The following is a 21,488-nucleotide window of genomic DNA, read 5'->3' on the forward strand; positions in this document are numbered from 1 at the left end:
TACTCTCTTAGCAACTTTCAAATATATGAAACAATATTATTAGCTATAGTCATCATGCTGTACATTACATCCCCAGGACTTATTCATCTTACGAAGTTTGTACCTTTTGACCACCTTCACCTGTCTCACCCAGCCCTCCATCCCTTGCCTCTGGTAACCACAGATCTCATCTCTGTTTCTATGAATTCGGTCTTCTTAGATCCCACATATAATTTAAATCATGCAGTATTTATCTTTGTCTGACTTATTTCACTTAGCTTAATGCCCTCAAGATCCATCAACACTGTTGCAATTGGCAAGATTTCCTTATTTTAAAAGGCTGAATAGTATTGCATCAAATATATCTATATAGGTCACAACTTCTTTATCTATTCATCCATCATTGAACTCAGGTTGTTTTCATGTCTTGGTTATTGTAAATAATGCTGCAATGAACATGGGGGTAAAAATATCTTTTCAGGATAGTGATTTTTTTCATTGGGATTATACGCTCATAGATATTCTCTTGCAAAAAAAGAAAAAAAAAAAAAAAAGAGCTTTATTGAATCTAAGGGAGGACAGAATCCACAGGAAGAAAAAGCTTTGTTTTTGTACATAAGGACTGCCCAGCACACTCCAAGGGGTTCAACTGAAGGCAAGATAAATATCAGGTTACACCCCTAGAAAGGATCAAAAGAGATTTCAAACTAATGAGAGGCTGATGTAAACACTTAACAATTAAGTGTTAAAAAACTCTTACAAAAACAATAAAAGTCTTGATGAGAAGGTATGATTGTGTCATAGTTTATTTGGAAATTTTTTTTTTCTTTCTAAGTGGAAATAAAACAAACTCACTCTTATAATTCATGGCAGCTCAGATTGAATGAAATACAGTAACAGCCAACAGCTAAGCAGACATTTGAAGACTAACAGCCCGTTTTCTATTACCCTTGGAGGATGAGGAGTGTTCCAGGGCAGTATTCAGCATGCTGGATTCACCACAATGTCTCAAATTCAGCACAGTGAATTCTCCGCAAAGGCTTCCTCTCCCGACTTCTCTGTCTCCGCTCTCTCATTTCTTGCTGGCCCTTTCTGGAGCATCTACTGTGAGCCCCAGTTATGAGAATTCAGAAATCTACTTACCCTGCCTTCCAGGTCACAGGCTACACCTAGTTGTGCTCAGGGCTACCAAATATTGACTAGCAAATGTAAAACTGCCACCTCTGTTCAAGGGTCACGATTCTCTGGGTGCTTCCAATAAATGTGGAATACATATTTTTAAGTGACTGCATGATACTTTTCATCAAAAGAGGATTAATGTTCAACTGACAGTCTAAATTTTGACAATTCACCAAATTTTAGAGAGTTTTATGGTTTCTCTTTCGTTTCCTCCGTGATTAATTAAATGAAACTTACTTAGAGCATGAGAATGTTCGTCTTTCAGGTAGCTTCAAAGCACCAACAAAAAAGTTGCAATTCGTGGGCACTGATTGCCAAGAAATATACCTATCTCCTGAAAAAAGCAGTGTTGCTGTTTCTAATTTTTCCTTATCTTGTTTCCAGGCTTGGCTTACAAAGTACACACAGATGTTAAAATTACTGGGCTGGAAGAAGTGAGGAGGTGGAAAATCCTACACACTCTATGTGCACCCTGCCTGAAGATCAAGGGAGAGAATTTGCTTAGCAATCAAATGCTTGGCTGTAGAACAAGCTTTCGAGCTATCATAGCATCACACTGGAGATCAAATGTTTAACTTAATAACTAGACCTGCAGCCTCAACCTGAATATTTTCTGCACCAATGCTTAATCCCCATTCAGTGCACTCAGTCTAATCATCCTGCAAACATTTACTTCTGACACAAAATCCTGAAAAGTAGAAGTGCAACAATCTCTCCAATACACATTCCACAAACAGAAAAGTATCAGAGGGAGGAAGGTACTAGAAACACCTTTCCTCATAAGGATCTAAGTGTCAGAACACTGAAGGGGTGAATTTTATCTTGAATGAAAGTCAAAGAATGCAGTCATCCAAAAGATGAAACACAGATTGCTGATGCCGATTTTTATGCTGATGAAATTAAATACTCAGATCAAGTAAATACACATTTACTTTCTCTATTTGAATAGCCTCTGCTCTCTATCAATACCTTTCATTCCCCAATTTGAAGAAAGTCTTTCCAGAAACGGGCACTTGAAAAATTCTAAAAAATAAATCAAACTCCAAAAAGCGTTAAAGAGAAAGAAGATGATATTGTAGGAAAATGGAGAAAAGAACAAAATTTTATAGAATCCTTGTTAAACATTTGCATTATTTCCTCAGATTTTCTGCCTAAGCAGCACCATTTCCTCTGCTCCTTGTCACCAGCCATGGTTCTTCTCCTCAGAAGCAGCCCACCATTCTTCTCATGTCCTCAAGTTGCTAAGAATACTGACTGTGGTTCTATACAGATATGGGCAATAATCCCACATGCTTCTGCAGCATATAATATTAATATTTGTTAATATTAACATAAATAATAAATAATAACAATACCGTAATAACATGAATATCAACATAACAAGAATAACATAAAATGTAAACGTTTAAAAATAACCTTGAAAAAAGAAAAGATTGTGTGAGGCAAAAGACGTCTGCCTCAGTCCAGCCCTACTACTTACTGATGTATGATCTCAAGCAACCTATTTAACTTCTCTGAGGATATTTCTTCATCTTTCAAGTCAGGATGCTTCATGGAGTTGCAGGGAGAATTATATTATTATAAAATACTTAACAAACTAGCACATAACACACGTGTTCAATTAAAAAATATATAGTTAAAACACCTCCGTTCTTTATTCAGTTTTTCTTGTAAGGTGTCTTTTCAGCTAAGACTTCTTGAAAAGCCCATCTTAGACTCACCTCCTTAGATGTGTCTATGAAATGCGTAATTAAGTTCTCTATTTACAAACATCCACTATCTCCTTTGGCAGAATCAGACCACAACAGAGGCAAAAGAGGGGGTAAGAGAGTAAAAAGGTTGGTCCATCTTAAAAACCTGATAGAGAATGGCTTTCTGCCCCTTCCCAGATTCTGATAAACTACCCCAAGATCCAACATCTAGGAAATGGAAGGAGTCTGTTCAGGTTGGGACAGAACGTAGCTCTACCTGTGTCAGGGGCCCAGAATGAAGCAGACATTTGAAAAGCTCTTCAGGTGATACTGATGTATTGTCACCCTTGAGAACCCCTGACTCAAATGAAGACTTGGACACATGCAGAATTATTGTAGCTGATAATGACGATGCTACAATAAAGTATAAAGCAGAACACAGAGGAGAGAAGGGATTCCGCTGAGAGCGTCCACAAAAGCTTCAAAGAGGAGATGACATTTGGGCTGAATTTCTGGGTGTGACCAGCCCAACAAGATATACCCAAGCAAGAAGTTCAGACTGAATAAATTTACCATTAAAGAAAAAAAAAAAAAAAAACAGTCTAGCTGGATATGAGACCTTGGTGTTTAGAATAACATTAACAGTTTATTTTTGCATCGATGTAAGTGTCAAAGATATTAACAAGACATTAAGGCATTGGCCTCAGGCAAAATGTAAACTCATTTCTTCCCAGACACCTGGCAAAAAAAAAAGATCATTCCCACTTATAGCTCTTCATAGAATACTTCTGTTTGAGCTTTAATGGTTTCGATACTTACTATTGTAAATAATGAATATTCTTGAATGCAATTAGGTGAATATATTATGGTCTTCCAGAAAAGCTATAAATTAAAACCTAAATTCAGAAATTCTTCATTGCAATGTAAATAGGTATGCATTAGGGACTTCCAATTCATGTAAACAATTTGTTCCCCAATAAATTCCTTTCTGGAAGAAGAATGATTACAATGGAGCATATACTTCTCAGAATGCATTGAGCTGGGGCAGTACCTTCATGGTGTGTGCAACATTTTTCAATAAACAAAGAGGTGTTACTGAAAGGACATAGTGGTAAATGCTTTACTGGTTTTATGTATCTAAATGTATACCTATATCTAAATCTATACCTATATATCTCTATCTATCTATCTATCTATATATATATATATATCAACAATGTGGGCTGTTTTCAAATTTAGGCTGAATAATATGTAAATAAACTCAAACCACTCATCCAAATTGTCTATTTTCTCAGTAATAATATGTTTTTATGGTATCTGTGTAGTCTGTTTTATTGATAATAAACTACACAATTCATCAGACATTACAGTACCCCTCACCTATTTTAATTATTAATGTCACCAGCCTTATGATCAAACTTAAGCCCTTAGAATACGCCAAGGGTGCACATAGATATGATATTAGCACCGCAGTCAAGAAGGACAATGGGGGAGGAAAAAAAAAATGTAGCAATGGAAAATTTGCAAGAAGACATACTTCAGAACTTTACTTCCTGTGAATGGCTATAAGCAAAAAGACAGATAATAACAAGTGTTGGTGACAATGTGGAAAAATTGGAACCCTTCTAGATTGCCGGTGGGAATGTAAAATGGGCAGCTTCTTTGAAAACTATTCGAGAGTTCTGCAGAAAGTTAAACAGACAGTTACTATGTAACCCAACAATTTTCCTTCTAAATATATGTTATGGGCTGAATTATGTCCCCTCAAAATTCATATGTTGATGTCTTAACTCTCAGTACCTCAGGATGTAATCACTTTGGAGATAAGGTCTTTAAAGAGGTAATTAAGTCAAAATGAGGTCTTTATGGCAGGCTCTAATCCAATATGACTGGTGTCCTTATAAGAATAGGAGATTAGGACACAGATAACACACAGAGTGAGGGATGACCATGTGAGCACACAGTAAGAAGGTAGTAATCTGCAAGCCAAGGAGAGAGGTCTCAGAAGAAACTGAACCTGCCCACACCTTGATCTTGAACTTCTAGCCTCCAGAACTGTGAGAAAATACATTTCTGGTGTTTAAGACACCAAGTCTGTTGTATTTTGTTATGGCATCCCTAGCAAACTAATATAGTATATATCCAAGATAAATGAAAACATATGTCCACACAAAAATGTGTTCATGAATTTCAAAGCATCATTATTCATAATAGCCAAAAGGCAGAAACAACCCAAAAATCCATCAACAGAAACAGCACAATTATCTATCAACTGATGAATGGATAAACAATATTGTATATCAATCCAATGGAATATTATTCAGATATAAAAATGAATGAGATACTGACATATGCTGAAACATGGGAAAATTGTGTTAAATGAAAAAAGCCAGATATCGAACAGAAGATGACATACTATATGGTCCCATTTACATGAAGTCTCAAGAATGGGCAAATCTAGAGAAACAGAAAGTGGATTGGTGGTTGCTAGGGGCTGGGGAAGAGAGGAATGGAGAGCAACTCCTAATGGGTATAAGGTTTATTTTGATTAAATGCTCTAAAATTAGATAGTTGCACAACTTTGTGATATACTAAATCCACTGAAATAACATGTGCATTTTAAAAGGGTCAATTTTAGTTTTATGAATTATGTATCAATAAAGTTGCAAAATAAAAAAAGGAGAAGTAAAGGAGAACGGTCCTTGCTTCTCAATACTTTAACCAGAAGGAAGACGGTCGTTTCAAAAGAGCTAAAGGAAAGGAAAAAATCACCCACTCTAACATTTGGAAGTGCAGTGCAAAATTACAATAGACTAATGAGATTATGACTTTTTATTTTATAAATTTAAAATAATATGTTAAGAGTTTTCTTTTTGTTTTAACAAAATCACAAAAGTAAGTGTGAATTACTAAATGTACCAAAATGTACTAAACGAAAACAAACAAACAAAAACAACTTTACTTCCTGTGAATGTGAGATTCTGACACTACATAATAAAAGGAATTGAAGGAAGCAAGGGAATGGATATTTGGGGTAAAAGAAAAAGCTGTATAACCAAAATGAGAATATCAGTCACTTATTATTGCGAGAGGTGGTGAGATGCTTGACTGGGCTTTGTCTTAACAGTAAAACACAAATCAGGTGCTTACCTTCTTCAAACTGGGAACTTCTGCAAAAGCAGTGACTTTGGAGTCATTTATGAGGGCTTAGCATGGCTACTAGACAGAATCACCTTGCCCTCAAGGTACCTAGACAAAAATAAAGACCTGCAGACTCCTTGAGGGACAGTTAGCAGGAAACCACCAGTGTCTGTGGTGCTCCCATTACCGTAAATCAATCCTGGGGATCCCAGCTCCCTCCACCCTGTCTCTCTGCCCTGGCATCCTTGGATAAGGCCATATTAGGTCTCTCTGTGTCTTCTCCAAATTTGGCTGCTCTGAATTCCTCCCACCAGGGCCAAGCATGTTACTTTCCTTGCCAATTAGACACTTCTAGATGATGGCTGCCTCTTGGGGTCACTGTTGATGTTCTGGGGTCACGGCTGCCATCTTTGCCTCAGGCACCAGCAGGCATGTGGCACTGCTGTGACTGGGCTGGGGCAGGGCCACTCTCTTTTCAGTTTGGGGGTCTTACTCTAGTCCAGAGTGTCAGCTGTATTAATATCCCCAGCTCCTCGTCACCTCTCTCCCACTTCCATATCTTCCTTTCTGGGGACAGCTTGCCCCGCTGTCCATATATCTCCCTACTTGGCCCACCCTTCAGAAAAGACAATAGTTTCCTGCTTCTTCCTAGACTTCTGCTTCTTGATAAATGTCCCCTTCCTCACTTTCTTTCATGTCTCAAGAGCATTTCTTCATACATCTATGAGTGACAGTGCACTTAAAAACAGTAAGAAATCTGAAAATGTTTCACGAATCCAAAAATGGTTATTTTTTCTAATATTCCTATTAAGACAAACATTTCACTCTCCTTTTGCCAAAAACTAACGAAAATTAAATGTATGTATCAGACATCAATGCAAGGTGATTATAGCATACCCTAAATTTTTAGGAAATTCACAGAATATCTTTTATTTTCTTTTTGGTGTAGCATATGGTTAAATTGTGTCTTCTTTTTTGCTATTATTGATTTCTATTATAAGATGCTAAGGGGTGTTTATATGATAAGTTGCCCTATAAATGGCTTTGTACTCAGACAGTGAAATGAGAAATGTTCATCTATAACCATAGTCCAGATGCTTTCTTGAAGATGCTGAAAGATGTTACATTTAATGCTGTCAAAAAACTTTGTTTCACGAAAAAAAACAAAACAAAACACAACAACCGGGACTTCCTTGGCCATCCAGTGGTTAAGACTTTGCCTTCCAGTGCAGAGGGTGCAGGTTAGATCCCTGGTCGGGGAGGTAAGACCCTACATGCCTTGCGGCCAAAAAACCAAAACATAAAATAGAAGCAATATTGTAACAAATTCAATAAAGACTTAAAAAAAAAATGGTTCACATCAAAAAAAAAAAAAAAATCAAAAACACAACAACCAATTTGTTCCCTTTAATTGACATACCTTGTCTTACGAAACCAGTGTCATACAAACTCTAAAACTGCACGAAAGAAAATGCAATTGCCACAGCAGGCGGGGGAAAATAAAAACCTAAGAGAAAGTCCTAACATTGAAATATTTAAATTCTGATTTAAATTCTGATTAATCAATTTTTACTCAGTTGTTAACATTAAGCTCAGTGTTAGCACTGTGTAATTTACAGCCACCAATATAACTCCATATGTAATGCCCAGATACTTTGATGGCCAGAATTAAATTATTTTTCACTTAATTATTTGCCAGATCTCTTCTTGGATTATTTCAGAACTAGATGGATTGTTTAAGCTGCAGGTGCACTGAAAAGATTGAGAAGACTCTAGATCCACAGCATGCCATAACTTTTAACATTTTAAGAAATCCTTCCTCTTACAGAAACGGTGACCTCACCATGAAGAGCAGAATAGAGGAATTGGTTTGTCATAAAAAGCCTGCTTTTCTCTGAGAAAATAACCAAAAACAGTGAATCGTATAGCTATTTGGCTATTATTTCACTTAAAAGTATGTGAAAATCTATTCTTGTTTCCTCTTTTCATGGTCCAACACACTGAAAGAAGCCTATCCCAGGATTCTGAAGCACAATGATAAAGTGTATTGTCCAAAAAATGTAAGAAACATACCAAGTCCTTGTTTCTTTTCTAAAACTGAGAACCTTCCTACCATATACGGCTAGGTTTTGAACTGACAGAGAAAAGTAAATCATTGCAGATCTCTTCTTAATGGAACAAGGAAAGGACAAAGGAAGATGTGACTTAATAGAGGCTTGGCGTCATCTCTGAAAAGTGCAATTTCCTTCTCTATCTGCAGATCCCAAGGGATGACTATAATGCCAGTTGTGAGAGATGGAATAATAATAAAAACTAACATAGAGAGTGCGCCATTTACATTAACTAGTGCATTATTCATTTAATGTATTTAATACAGAGAGGAGAAAAACTTAAATGAACATTGAGTGAGCCAGTGGCCAATGTGTGAGAGCATATTAAAATCACACACAGGGACTTCCCTGGTGGTGCAGTGGTTAAGAATCCACCTGCCAATGCAGGGGACACGGGTTTGAGCCCTGGTCCAGGAAGATCCCACATGCCACAGAGCAGCTAAGTCCCTGAGCTACAACTACTGAGCCCGCAAGCCACAACTACTGAGCCCACATGCCACAACTACCGAAGCCCATGCACCTACAGCCCACGCTCCACAACAAAGAGAAGTCACCACAATGAGAAGCCTGTGCACCGCAACGAAGAGTAGCTCCCGCTCGCCGCAACTAGAGAAAGCCTGCGTGCAGCAACGAAGACCCAACGCAGCCAAAAATAAATACAAATAAATAAATAAATTTATTTTTAAAAAGTCACACACAGACACATCCACACACAGACGAGCTTAAGGAGTGACAATGAAATGTATTATAAATTTCCTAAGTCCAAATCAAGGGCCCTCAAAAGATTGAATGATAATGGAGATTCTTGAGTGATATATGACAAAGAAGTAGGGAATGCTTGGTATAGCTAGAAGGCCTGGGCTCCAAAGAAGCAGCATGCAAACAAGCCTTGAACTACAAAGACAGTAGTTTTTAAAAACCTAAAAGTATAATACATAGTTTTGTAGATAAAAAAATAGAAGAAAATGGCAAAAACGCAGAGGAAGGGCAAATTTGCTCTTCCTGCTTGAGCTGACACATCTATTTCCTCCTTCCCTTGGATGCTGGAGCTCCTGGTTCTAAAGCTTCCAGACTCAGATCAGGACTTAACACCATCAGCCCCCATGATTCTCAAGCCCTCATACTTGGACTGAATGACACCACAGGCTTTACATGTCTAGCTTGCAGACTGCAAATCCTGGGACTTCTCAGCCTCCATAACCATGGAGCCTATTCCTACAATAAATCTATATATGTGTATGTGTACATGTATATATAGATTTGAGCCTCTGGTTCAAGGTCTCCCACAAGGCTGCCATCAAGGGGTCAGCAGGGACTGGTGTTACCTCCAGGCTGACTGGGGAAGATTCTCTTCAAAGCAACACTCACATGGCTTTTGGCAAGGCTTAGGTACTCACTATCTATTGGCCAAAGACATCAGTTTCTTGCCATATGGGGCTCTCCATCGGACTACTTGCAACATGGCAGCTTGCTTCTTCCAGAGTGAGGGCACTGGGAGAGAGAGAGAGGAAGAAAGGACATGCAAGACAGAAGTCATATTCTCTTATAACCTAATCTTGGAAACTACTCTCAAACACTTTTGCTGTAGTCTCTTGATTAGAATCATGACTATAAGTGCAGACCACTCTCAAGAGGAGGGGATTACATAAGGTCATAAATACCAGGAATAAGGGATCACTGGGGTCCAACATAGAGCCTACTCACAATTCTCCTTTTGCTTCTCCCTCCTTTGCTCTCTTCTCTCCACTTCTTTTTCTTTTCCTTCATCTGGAACCAAGCAGGACCCTGTGGGGCCTTCCTGGGGACAGACCACTCTGTGTCCCCTGCCTCTTGTTTGTAGAAAATCTTTAGCCTCCTAGGACTTATCCAAGTTCCAAATAGCAAATTTAATCATAGAAGTAAAAAAATGCAGAAACAAGGAAACAAACAAACAAAAATAGCCAGGTAGGACAAAATTATAATAGTTTAGCCATTAAACAAAGTCAAGGACCTTTAGTTGCTCCTCAAGGTCTGTAGATAATATCCTGAGACATATCCTTGAGTCGTTTTGCAGATACTAAAACCCCAACCAATTGGAAGAAGTTAACTGCATGTTGCCCACCAGCACATAGATCCCAAATTGGTTGGAATCAGAGGTTGATAATTGAGATTCCGGAAACACCACCCTGTTACTTCACCACCAACCAGTAAGAAGGATGTCCACAAGCTGATCACACACCTCGCGACCATCTCCCTCACTTTGCCTTTAAAAACGCTTTTCTGCAAGCCATCAGGGAGTTCGGGTCTTTTGAGTATCAGCTGTGTATTCTCCCTGCTTGGCCCTGCAAAATAATGCTGTACTTTCCCCGGTGTCAACCCGGTGTCAGTAGATTGGCTTTGCTGCTCATCAGGTGAGTGAACCCATTTGTTTCAGTAACACATCAAGAATTCAAGTTAGCCCACTGATCCACACTGAATAGTGAATGAGTGTGTGTGGAAATTTGGCCAAGGTCCATTCTCTTAGGGTGACTCTCTTCAAACCACCAGCTTTTTATTGTAACATCTCAACATTTTCCTGCATCCTTGTTGACAGGAGAGTATGGAGTGAACCCTTCCTGAAACTCTTTATCAACTACTCTGTAACATAACATGTCCCCTGGGTGCCTACCCTAAAACTGCAACCTTAATAGGAAAGAAAGGGGAAGAGGGAGAGAAAGAGAGAAGGAGTCATCAATAGAGCTAGAGCTAGAAAGGGTTAATGAGTGAAGCAACTCCTTTCAGCTGCTCAACCAAAGACTTTTTTTCACTGTTTTTACAGACCATTAAAAATAATTACCTGCTTTAATATATGTCTCAGAAAGAGAAGGGACATTTTTGTACTGTTTAATTTATGTGCTTTAGTATCCAATTTCCTATTCAACTCATCACTCCACAGTGGATCTCTGAGAATCTTCCAGGTCACTAAAATTTATATTAAATTAGTACATGTCCAATTTTTGTGACCAGCTGCCTCCTCGCAGCTCCTTGCGGTGTCATTAGCACCTCACTGCCCCACACTGATAGACTAGAAGAGGAACTTCAACATGGCCAAGAGCAATTTATATTATTGGCACTGTAACAGCTAATTTGTCTTCATGTTCTAGCAACTACCACTCTGGCCACCCTTCTCCTGTCTGGTTGTCCGGTATTGGCATTTGGTAAACATACATTTCTTTATAAATGATTTGCAATAAAGAACTGACTATTGAAACTAAAATCCAGTAAGTTTTTGGAGGTAAAATTTGGTGCTTAGCCTTTGGGAAGCCAACAAAACAGAGTGAGACATGTTAGCACATATTCAAAGATTTTTTTTGAAAATATGCTAATGATACATTTATAAATTTGCTAGTAAATAATTGCTGTTTATGATACAAAAACTTCTCTTAGTGTTTGCATGCACTGATAAATAAGTGATATGTGAATCCTAATTAATATATCTGATAGGGAAGTTCATCAACTACTGAGGCATTTTTAGCTGATGAATGGCATGAAATGTCGTGTATCCAAATATATTTTGGAGAAGACAAAAATTGTAATTAAGATTATTCTCCCCAATTAATCCTGACCAAATATTTTCCAGTGCTGACCTTGCCTCTCTAATCTTTTTGGTCCTTTACTAGTGAGTAGAAATGGAGGGAAATAAGGAAAGGCAAGAAAAGGAATGTGGAGCAAAGAAGATGAAAGAATAAAAGGGTAGTTTGTAAAGTAGAATTTTTTTCCCAGAGAGTAATCAAAACCTCTATGGGAAAAAAAAAAAATGATGATTAAAATCCAAAGAGTTGCATTTTACTTCTTTTGTGCCTCAATTTTCAGTGCAGAATAATTACACTCAGATATTTATTAGGAATATCAAAATTATAGTTATAATTGTGAATCTTATGTATTATATAATAGATGACCTAGTCCTGTTTCCACTGATTGTTATGAAACTCAGAAATAAACACGCAGCACACCTCTAAGAAATACACACATTTTGTATGGTATACATTTTATATATATTTTCTTCTTACTTTTCCGCTGGATTTAGCTTATTTTTTTCTACCTGTATTTTCACCTGGTGGGGAGGGGGGCGGGGAGGGACAGTAAGAGAGGGCTTATATTTGATAACTTTTTTGGAGCAGTTTTAGATTCCCAGCAAAATTGAGAGGAAGGTACAAAGATTTCCCATTTACTCCTGTTCCCACACATGAATAACCTCCCCCATTGTCAACATTCCCCGCTGGAGGGGCACTTTTGTACAATTACTAAATCTACAGTGACACATCATAATCATCCAAAGTCCATAGTTTACATTAGGGTTCACTCTTGGTGTGGTACATCTATTGTTTGGACCAATGTATAATGGCATCTATCCATTATTATGGTATCATACAAAGCATTTTCACTGCCCTAAGATTCTTTTGTGCTCCACCTATTTATGTCTTCCTTTCCCCCAACCCCTGGTGACCGCTGGTACATTTACTGTCTCCATAGTTCAACATGGCTGTACCATTTTGCATTCCCACCAGCAATAATGAGAGTTCCTCTTGCTCCACATTCTTGTCAGCAATTCGCGTTTTCAGTGTTCTGGATTTTGGCCATTCTAATAAATGTATAGTGGCATCTAATTTTAATTTGCATTTCCCTGATGACCTATGATGTTAAGCATCTTTTCATATGCTTATCTACCAACCGTATATCTTCTTTGGTGAGGTGTCCGTTAAGGTCTTTGGCCCATTTTTTAACAAGGTTGAGTGTTTTCTGATTGTTGAATTTTAAGTGTTCCTTGTGTATTTTGAATAGCAGTCCTTTACCAAATGAGTCTTTTGCAAGCATTTTCTGTCTGTAGCTTGTCTTCTTACTCTCTTGAAATGTCTTTTATAGGGCAGAAGTTTTTCATTTTAATGAATCCAGCTTATCAATTATTTCTTTCAAGGATAATGCCTTCGGTATTAAATCTAAAAAGTCATTGCTATACCGAAGGTCATCTAGGCTCTCTCCTATGTCATCTTCTAGGATTTTTATAGTTTTCCATTTTATATTTAGGTCTATGATCTATTTTAAATAATTTTTGTGATGGGTGTAAGGTCTCTGTCTAGATTTTTCTTTTTGCATGTGGATATCCAGTTGTTATAGCACAATTTGTTGAAAAGTCTATTTTTATTTTTGTTCCATTGTATTGCATTGCTTCTTTGTCAAAAATCAGTTGACTATATTTATAAGGGTTTATTCTGGGATCTCTTTTCTGTTCCATTAATCTGTTTTTCTATCCTTTTTACAATACCACGCTGTCTTGAGTACAGTAGTTTTATAGTATGCCTTGACTTTGGGTAGCGTCAGTCCTCCAATTTTGTTCTTCTCCATCGGTATTGTGTTGACTGGTGTCATTCTAAGAAGGGGAGACTAGGACATCAACATGAACAGGGGTAAGACCATGTGAAGACACCAGAGGAAGACTGCCATATGAAAACCAGGGAGAGAGGCCTCAGAAGAAACCAACCCTGATGAAACCATAATCTCAGACTGCTAGCCTCCAGAACTGTAAGAAAACACATTTCTGTTGTTTAAGCTACCTGGATATGCTACACGTTCCATGATGCTTTGTTGTTAGGACAGTCCCAGCAAACTAACACACCTCTTTCAAATCAATGCACAAAAATGGAGCTCAGGGCTTCCCTGGTGGCGCAGTGGTTGAGAGTCTGCCTGCCAGTGCAGGGGACACGGGTTCGAGCCCTGGTCCGGGAAGATCCCACATGCTGCGGAGCAGCTGGGCCCGTGAGCCACAACTACTGAGCCTGCGCGTCTGGAGCCTGTGCTCCGCAACAAGTGAAGCCGCGACGGTGAGAGGCCCGCGCACCACGATGAAGAGTGGCCCCCGCTTGCCGCAACTAGAGAAAGCCCTCACACAGAAACGAGGACCCAACACAGCCATAAATAAATAAATAAAATTAATTTTAAAAAAATTTAAAAAAAAAAAATGGAGCTCAGATTGGGAGTGATATTCTCCCTGTTGGGGTGTTTTCTTGAGGCTGCTGTCACAGACATGCCCCTGGGGAACAACTATGAGCGATTCTATATTTTATTCTCTCTTTGTAAGTTATCATAACAAACTTTGCTGTTACCAGCATCATGTGTTTGGGGGGCCTGGGTAATCATGCATCTTGCGCAACAAGATAGATGTTCAATAGATCTTAATTGCATGGATAGAAAGACACATAAAAAAGGTAGTGCGTAAAACTTGAACTTGGAAGAGGCCATTCTGGTATGTTGTAATTGATCAAGAAAATGGATAGGAAACTTTTCAGCTTTCCCAAAAGCAATATTTTAGTTACTTACTTGAAGCCTGATTTGCTCTATCCTGCAAAAAGACATTTTTGATTTATGCCTTTAATGAAACCTGCACTGAAGCAGAAGAGTAATATCTCTGCATGAATTTTAAAAATCTGCTTCATAGGAGAAAATGGAAGAAACTTGAACCCTACATTTATTAGAAAATGATAGATAATCTTAATAGATAATATAATGGTACTATAATAAACTGGGGTTCTTCAGAAAAGCACGAATCAGATAAAATGTTTCCCATAGGATTAGTCAGTGAACTAAGAGGAAGTACTGAATCAAAAATATACAATGGAGTAAAGTATATAAATTATAGAAGAACATGTATTCTCCATGCTTACTTTGCAGCGAGGATACATATTGTAAAGTAGAATAATGAACTATTATTAGCTATGATTAAGTAGACATAATAGTGAGGTGTTATAGAAAAGCTTTAAAAAAATACCAGAGGGAACAAAGTGCTGTCATTGGGATTCCTCAGGAATAAACTCTGCAATGGAGATTTGCATGGAGGAATTTTATTAAGGAGTGTTCTTGGGAGCAGCATATGAGAGAGGGAGTGAAGGAAATAAGGGTAGACAGTGAGAGAAATCGAACACACTGTCTGTCACCCTCCTCGAGTATTATGACAAAAACCACAACTTACTGACAGATACTAGTCAATCATATAAGAGGAGATAAGTCATAACAAGGTAAGCATACTGGAAGGTGTGCTTGGATAAACCAAAGCATAGCTTAAATAAAGCACCTAGTTTACACCTAGATTTCATAGCCTATGAATGCCTTGAACTAAATCTAGCCCACACCCCTCCTATCATACCAGCACGAGCCAAGCAAATAAAACATTCACCTAACATTTAAAGTATAGAGGATAGAAATTTAAATACTAATGGCGCTATAGAGAAAGTACCGTAAGGGAATGATGAAACATTAAAAGGAACAAAAAGCAAAGCTTACCCCTTGTACCATTTGCATAATGATTTAACTAGCAAAATTTTAACAAAGAGAACTTAAGTTAAACCACCCGAAACCAGACGAGCTACTTAATGAACAGTTACTAGAACGAACTCATCTATGTGGCAAAATAGTGAGAAGATTTATAAGTAGTGGTGACAAGCCTAATGAGCCTGGTGATAACTAGTTGTCCAGAAAAAGAATTTCAGTTCAACGTTGAACAATACGAAGAACTGCTTATAAGTTTCAATGTATATTTAAACGTTAGTCTAAAAAGGTACAGCTTTTTAGAGATGGGTACAACCTTAACAAGAGAGCAAAAACAAACGGCATCATAGTTGGCTTAAAAGCAGCCACCAATTAAGAAAATGTTCAAGCTCAACAATAAATATATCTTAATAGCAATATTAAATAAATTAACTCCTAGTCTTATTACTGGACTAATCTATAAAATTATAGAAGCAACACTGTTGATATGAGTAGCAAGAAATATTTCTCCTTGCACAAGTTTACATCAGCAACTAATAATATACTGATAATTAACAGTAAATAAATAAAGCCCAACACTGGACTATCTATTAAACATACTGTTACTCCAACACAGGTGTGCACCCAAGGAAAGATTAAAAAGAGTAAAAGGAACTCGGCAAACACAAATCCCCCTGTTTACCAAAAACATCACCTCTAGCATCACTAGTATTAGAGGTACCGCCAGCCCAGTGACGACTGTTAAACGACCGAGGTATCCTGACCGTGCAAAGGTAGCATAATCATTTGTTCTCTAAATAAGGACTTCTATGAATGGCCACAGGAGGGTTTTACTGTCTCTTACTTTTAATCAGTGAAATTGACCTCCCCGTGAAGAGGCGGGGAAAACAAAATAAGACGAGAAGACCCTACGGAGCTTCAATTAGTTAATCCAAAAAATAATAATAATAATTAAACCACCAAGGGATAATAAAATTTCACATGGATTGACAATTTTGGTTGGGGTGACCTCGGAGCACAAAAAATCCTCCGAGTGATTAAAACTTAGGCTCACTAGCCAAAGTGTAATATCACTTATTGATCCAATCTCTTGATCAACGGAACAAGTTACCCTAGGGATAACAGCGCAATCCTATTCTAGAGTCCATATCGACAATAGGGTTTACGACCTCGATGTTGGATCAGGACATCCTAATGGTGCAGCCACTATTAAGGGTTCGTTTGTTCAACGATTAAAGTCCTACGTGATCTGAGTTCAGACCGGAGTAATCCAGGTCGGTTTCTATCTATTACGCATTTCTCCTAGTACGAAAGGACAAGAGAAATAAGGCCAACTTCAAACAAGCGCCTTCAAATAATTAATGACCTAGTCTCAACTTAATAACCAAGCGCAAACAAGTATTGCCCAAGACCAGGGCCCTGTTGAGGTGGCAGAGTTCGGTAATTGCATAAAACTTAAACCTTTACACTCAGAGGTTCAAATCCTCTCCCTAATAAAATGTTTATAATTAATATCCTAATGCTTGTTATTCCTATTCTTTTAGCCATAGCATTTTTAACATTAGGAGAACGAAAACTCCTAAGCTACATACAACTCCGAAAAGGACCAAACATTGTAGCACCACATGACCTACTTCAACCCATTGCTGACGCAATCAAACTATTCATTAAAGAACCACTATGACCAGCTACATCCTCCACCTCCATATTCATCGTTGCACCGATCCTAGCTCTGACCCTAGCCCTAACAATATGAATTCCCCTACCCATGCCATACCCCCTCATTAACATAAACCTAGGGATGCTATTTATACTAGCCATAACAAGTCCAGCCATGTACTCTATCTTACGGTCCGGATGAGCCTCCAACTCAAAATACGTACTAATTGGGGTTCTACAAGCAGTAGCACGAACAATCTCATAGGAGGTAACACTAGCAATTATTCTTTTATCTGTACTCCTAATAAATGGGTTTTTCACCCTATCAACCCTCACCACAACACAAGAGATGGTTGATCTTCCCATCATGGCCACTGGCCATAATATGATTTATTTCTACCCTAGCAGAGACCAACCAAGCCCCGTTCGATGTAACAGAAGGAGAAACTGAGCTCTTATCCGGCTTTAATGTAGAGTACGCAGCAGGCCCTTTCACTATGTTTTTCTTAGCAGAATACGCTAACATCATTATAATAAATATACTCACAAAAATCCTGTTCCTGAGAGCATTTCATAACCCACATACACCAGAGCTATATACAATCAACTTCATCATCAAAATACTGTTATTAACAATATACTTCCTATGAATTTGAGCATCCTACCCTCGATTCTTATATGACCAGTTAATACACCTTCTCTGAAAAAATTTCCTGCCTTTAACACTAGCCCTGTGCATATGACATGTATCACTACCCATCATAATGGCAAGCATCCCCCCACAAACATAAGAAATATGTCTGATAAAAGAGTTATTTTGATAGAGTAAATAATAGAAGTTTAAGCCCACTTATTTCTAGAACTATAGGAATTGAACCTACCCTTGAGAATTCAAAATTCTCCATGCTACCATATTACACCACATTCTATAGTAAGGTCAGCTAAATAACACAATGGGTCCATACCCCGAAAATGTTGGTTTATGTCCTTCCCGTACTAATAAACCCCATTATCTCTATCATTATTTTAGCAACTGTCGTCTTAGGGACTATGGTTGTAACAACCAGCTCGCACTGATTACTAGTCTGAATTGGGTTTGAAATAAATATGCTAACCATTATCCCCATTATAATAAAAAACTTCAACCCACGAGCCATAGAAGCCTCCACTAAATATTTCTTAACACAAACCATCACATCCATATTACTTATAATAGCAGTCATCATTAATTTACTCTATTCCGGCCAATGAACCATTACAAAAATATTCAACCCAGCAGCATCAACAGTAATAACAATAGCCCTGGCCATAAAACTAGGACTATCCCCATTTCACTTTTGAGTGCCCGAAGTAACACAAGGCATCCCATTAACGGCAGGCCTAATCCTGTTTACATGACAAAAACTTGCACCTCTATCACTCCTTTACCAAATCTCGCCATCAATCATCCTAAGCCTCATACTATCCGTATCCATGTTGTCCATTCTAATCAGAGGGTGAGGTGGGTTAAATCAAACCCAACTCCAAAAAATCATGGTCTACTCATCAATCACCCACATAGGAGGAATAACAGCCATCTTACTATACAACCCAACTATGACAACTCTAAACCTAGTAATCTACATTATAATAACTCTCACTATATTTGTATTATTTATTCCCAGCTCAGCCACCACTACATTATCACTATCCCACATATGAAACGATACCTATTATCACAACCCTTACCCTAGCCGCCCTGCTGTCAATAGGAGGACTCCCGCCGCTATCAGGATTCATGCCCAAATGAATAATTATCCAAGAAATGACAAAAAACAATAACATTATTTTATCCACACTAATAGCCATCACAGCACTACTTAGCCTGTATTTCTACACACGACTCACATACTCCACAGCACTGACCATGTTCCCCTCCACAAACAACATAAAAATAAAATGGCAATTTGACTCTACAAAGCAAATAATCCTCCTACCAACCATGACCGTAATATCCACAATACTCCTGCCCCTCACACCAATACTACCAGTGTTGGAATAGGAATTTAGGTTAAACTAGACCAAGGACCTTCAGAGCCCTGAGCAAGTATAATTTACTTAATTCCTGCTTAATAAGAATTGCAAGACTATATCCTACAATTGAGTGCAAATCAAACACTTTAATTAAGCTAAATCCTCACTAGATTGGAGCGATACATCTCCCACGATTAGTTAACAGCTAAATACCCTAGTCAACTGGCTTCAATCTACTTCTCCCGCCGCCCCGGCAGGATTGAAGCTGCTTTTTTGAATTTGCAATTCAATATGGACAATTCACCACAGGGCTTGGTAAAAAGAGGACTTAACCCCTGTCTTAGATTTACAGTCTAATGCCTACTTGGCCATTTTACCTATGTTCATAACGCTGATTATTCTCAACCAACCACAAAGACATCTGTACTTTATACTTGCTATTTGGTGCCTGAGCCAGAATAGTAGGTACCGGCCTGAGCCTACTAATTCATGCTGAACTAGGCCAGCCCGGAACACTGCTCAGAGACGACCAAATCTACAATGTGGTAGTAACAGCCCATGCGTTTGTAATATTTTTCTTTATAGTCATGCCCATCATAATTGGTGGCTTCGGAAATTGGCTGGTGCCTCCAATGATCAGAGCATCAGATATGGCTTTCCCCTGTGTAAATAACATGAGTTTTTGACTACTCCCCCCTTCTTTCTTATTATTGCTGGCATCGTCAATAGTTGAAGCCAGTGCAGGTACAGGCTGAACTGTGTATCCTCACTTGGCCGGAAATTTAGCACATGCAGGGTCTTCAGTTGACCTTACTATTTTTTCCCTACATTTAGCTGGTGTGTCCTCAGCTCTAGGGGCTATTAATTTTATTACCACTATTATCAATATAAAGCCACCTGCTATATCCCAGTATCAAGCACCACTATTTGTACGATCAGTATTAATCACAGCAGTATTACTTCTATTATCCTTCCCTGTAAGCAGCCAGAGTCACTATATTACTAACTGAAACTTAAACACAACCTATTTTGACCCTGCAGGGGGAGGGGATCCAACCTTGTATCAGCACCTGTTCTGATTCTTTGGGCACCCTGAAGTATATATTTTAATCCTGCCCGGTTTCAGGATATTTTCACACATTGTAACCTATTACTCAGGAAAAAAAGAGTCTTTCGGATATATGGGCATGGTGTGAGCTATAGTATCAATCGGATTCTTAGGGTTCATTGTATGAGCCCACCACATGTTCGCAGTAGGTGTAGATGTTGACACACGAGCATATTTTACATCAGCCACTGTAATTATTGCTATCCCAACAAGGGTAAAAGTGTTTAGCTGAATAGCAACACTCCACGGGGGTAATATTAAATGGTCCCCAGTCATGATGTGGGCCCTAGGTTTCATCTTCCTTTTCACAGTCGGCAGGCTAACAGGTATTGTCCTAGCTAATTCATCATTAGATATTGTCCTTCATCATACCTACTATGTAGTCGCACATTTTCATTATGTCCTCTCAATGGGAGCTGTCTTTGCTATCATAGGAATGTTTGTACACTGATTCCCACTATTCTCAGGATATACACTCAACTCAACATAAGCAAAAATTCACTTCGTAATCATATTTGTAGGTGTCAACATAACCTTCTTCCTATAACATTTCTTAAGTCTATCAGCATGCCTCGACGATACCCCGACTACACAGATGCCTATACAACATGAGATACTATTTCATCAATAGGCTCATTCATCCCACTAACGGTTGTCATATTGATAATTTTCATTATCTGAGAGGCATTCACATCCAAACGAGAAGTCCTAGCAGTAGAACTTACTACTACAAACTTGGAATGGTTGAATGGATGTCCTCTACCATATTATACGTTTGAGGAACCAACTTACGTCAATCTAAAATAATCAAGAAAGGAAGGAATTGAACCCTCTTTTATCAGTTTCAATCCAACGCCATAACAACTATGTCTTTCTCCATAAACGAGGTATTAGTAAAAATTTATGTAACTTTGTCAAAGTTAAGTCACAGGTGGAAATCCTGTATATCTCTATGGCATATCTTTTCCAACTAGGATTTCAAGACACAACATCACCCATCATGGAAGAATTACTACACTTTCACAACCACACACTAGTAATTGTCTTCTTAATTAGTTCTCTGGTTCTTTATATCATTTCACCAATGTTAACAACTAAGCTAACATATATCAGCACAATAGACACACAAGAAGCAGAAACAATTTGAATGATCTTACTGGCCATTATTTTGATTTTAATTGCCCTGCCATAACTGCGAATCCTCTACACGATAGATGAAATTAACAACTCATCTCTTACTGTAAAAACTAAAGGTCACCAGTAACATTGAAGTTATGAGTACACTGACTATGAAGATTTAAGTTTTGACTCCTATATAATCCCAACATC

At 38.2% G+C, this 21,488-nt stretch overlaps 1 long non-coding RNA gene across 1 annotated transcript; it reads right to left on the reverse strand.

Moving 5' to 3' along the window:
• Positions 1-891: 891 nt before the first annotated feature.
• On the reverse strand, positions 892-20,937 carry LOC118891777. The gene is made up of 3 exons (XR_005019166.1): positions 20,810-20,937; positions 17,625-17,631; positions 892-905 (listed from the first exon to the last, which is right to left on the reverse strand). It is a non-coding gene; the product is annotated as an uncharacterized LOC118891777 (long non-coding RNA).
• Positions 20,938-21,488: the final 551 nt, after the last annotated feature.

The sequence above is a fragment of the Balaenoptera musculus genome, chromosome 3 (genome assembly GCF_009873245.2).
Source record: "Balaenoptera musculus isolate JJ_BM4_2016_0621 chromosome 3, mBalMus1.pri.v3, whole genome shotgun sequence".
Taxonomy (NCBI): domain Eukaryota; kingdom Metazoa; phylum Chordata; class Mammalia; order Artiodactyla; family Balaenopteridae; genus Balaenoptera; species Balaenoptera musculus.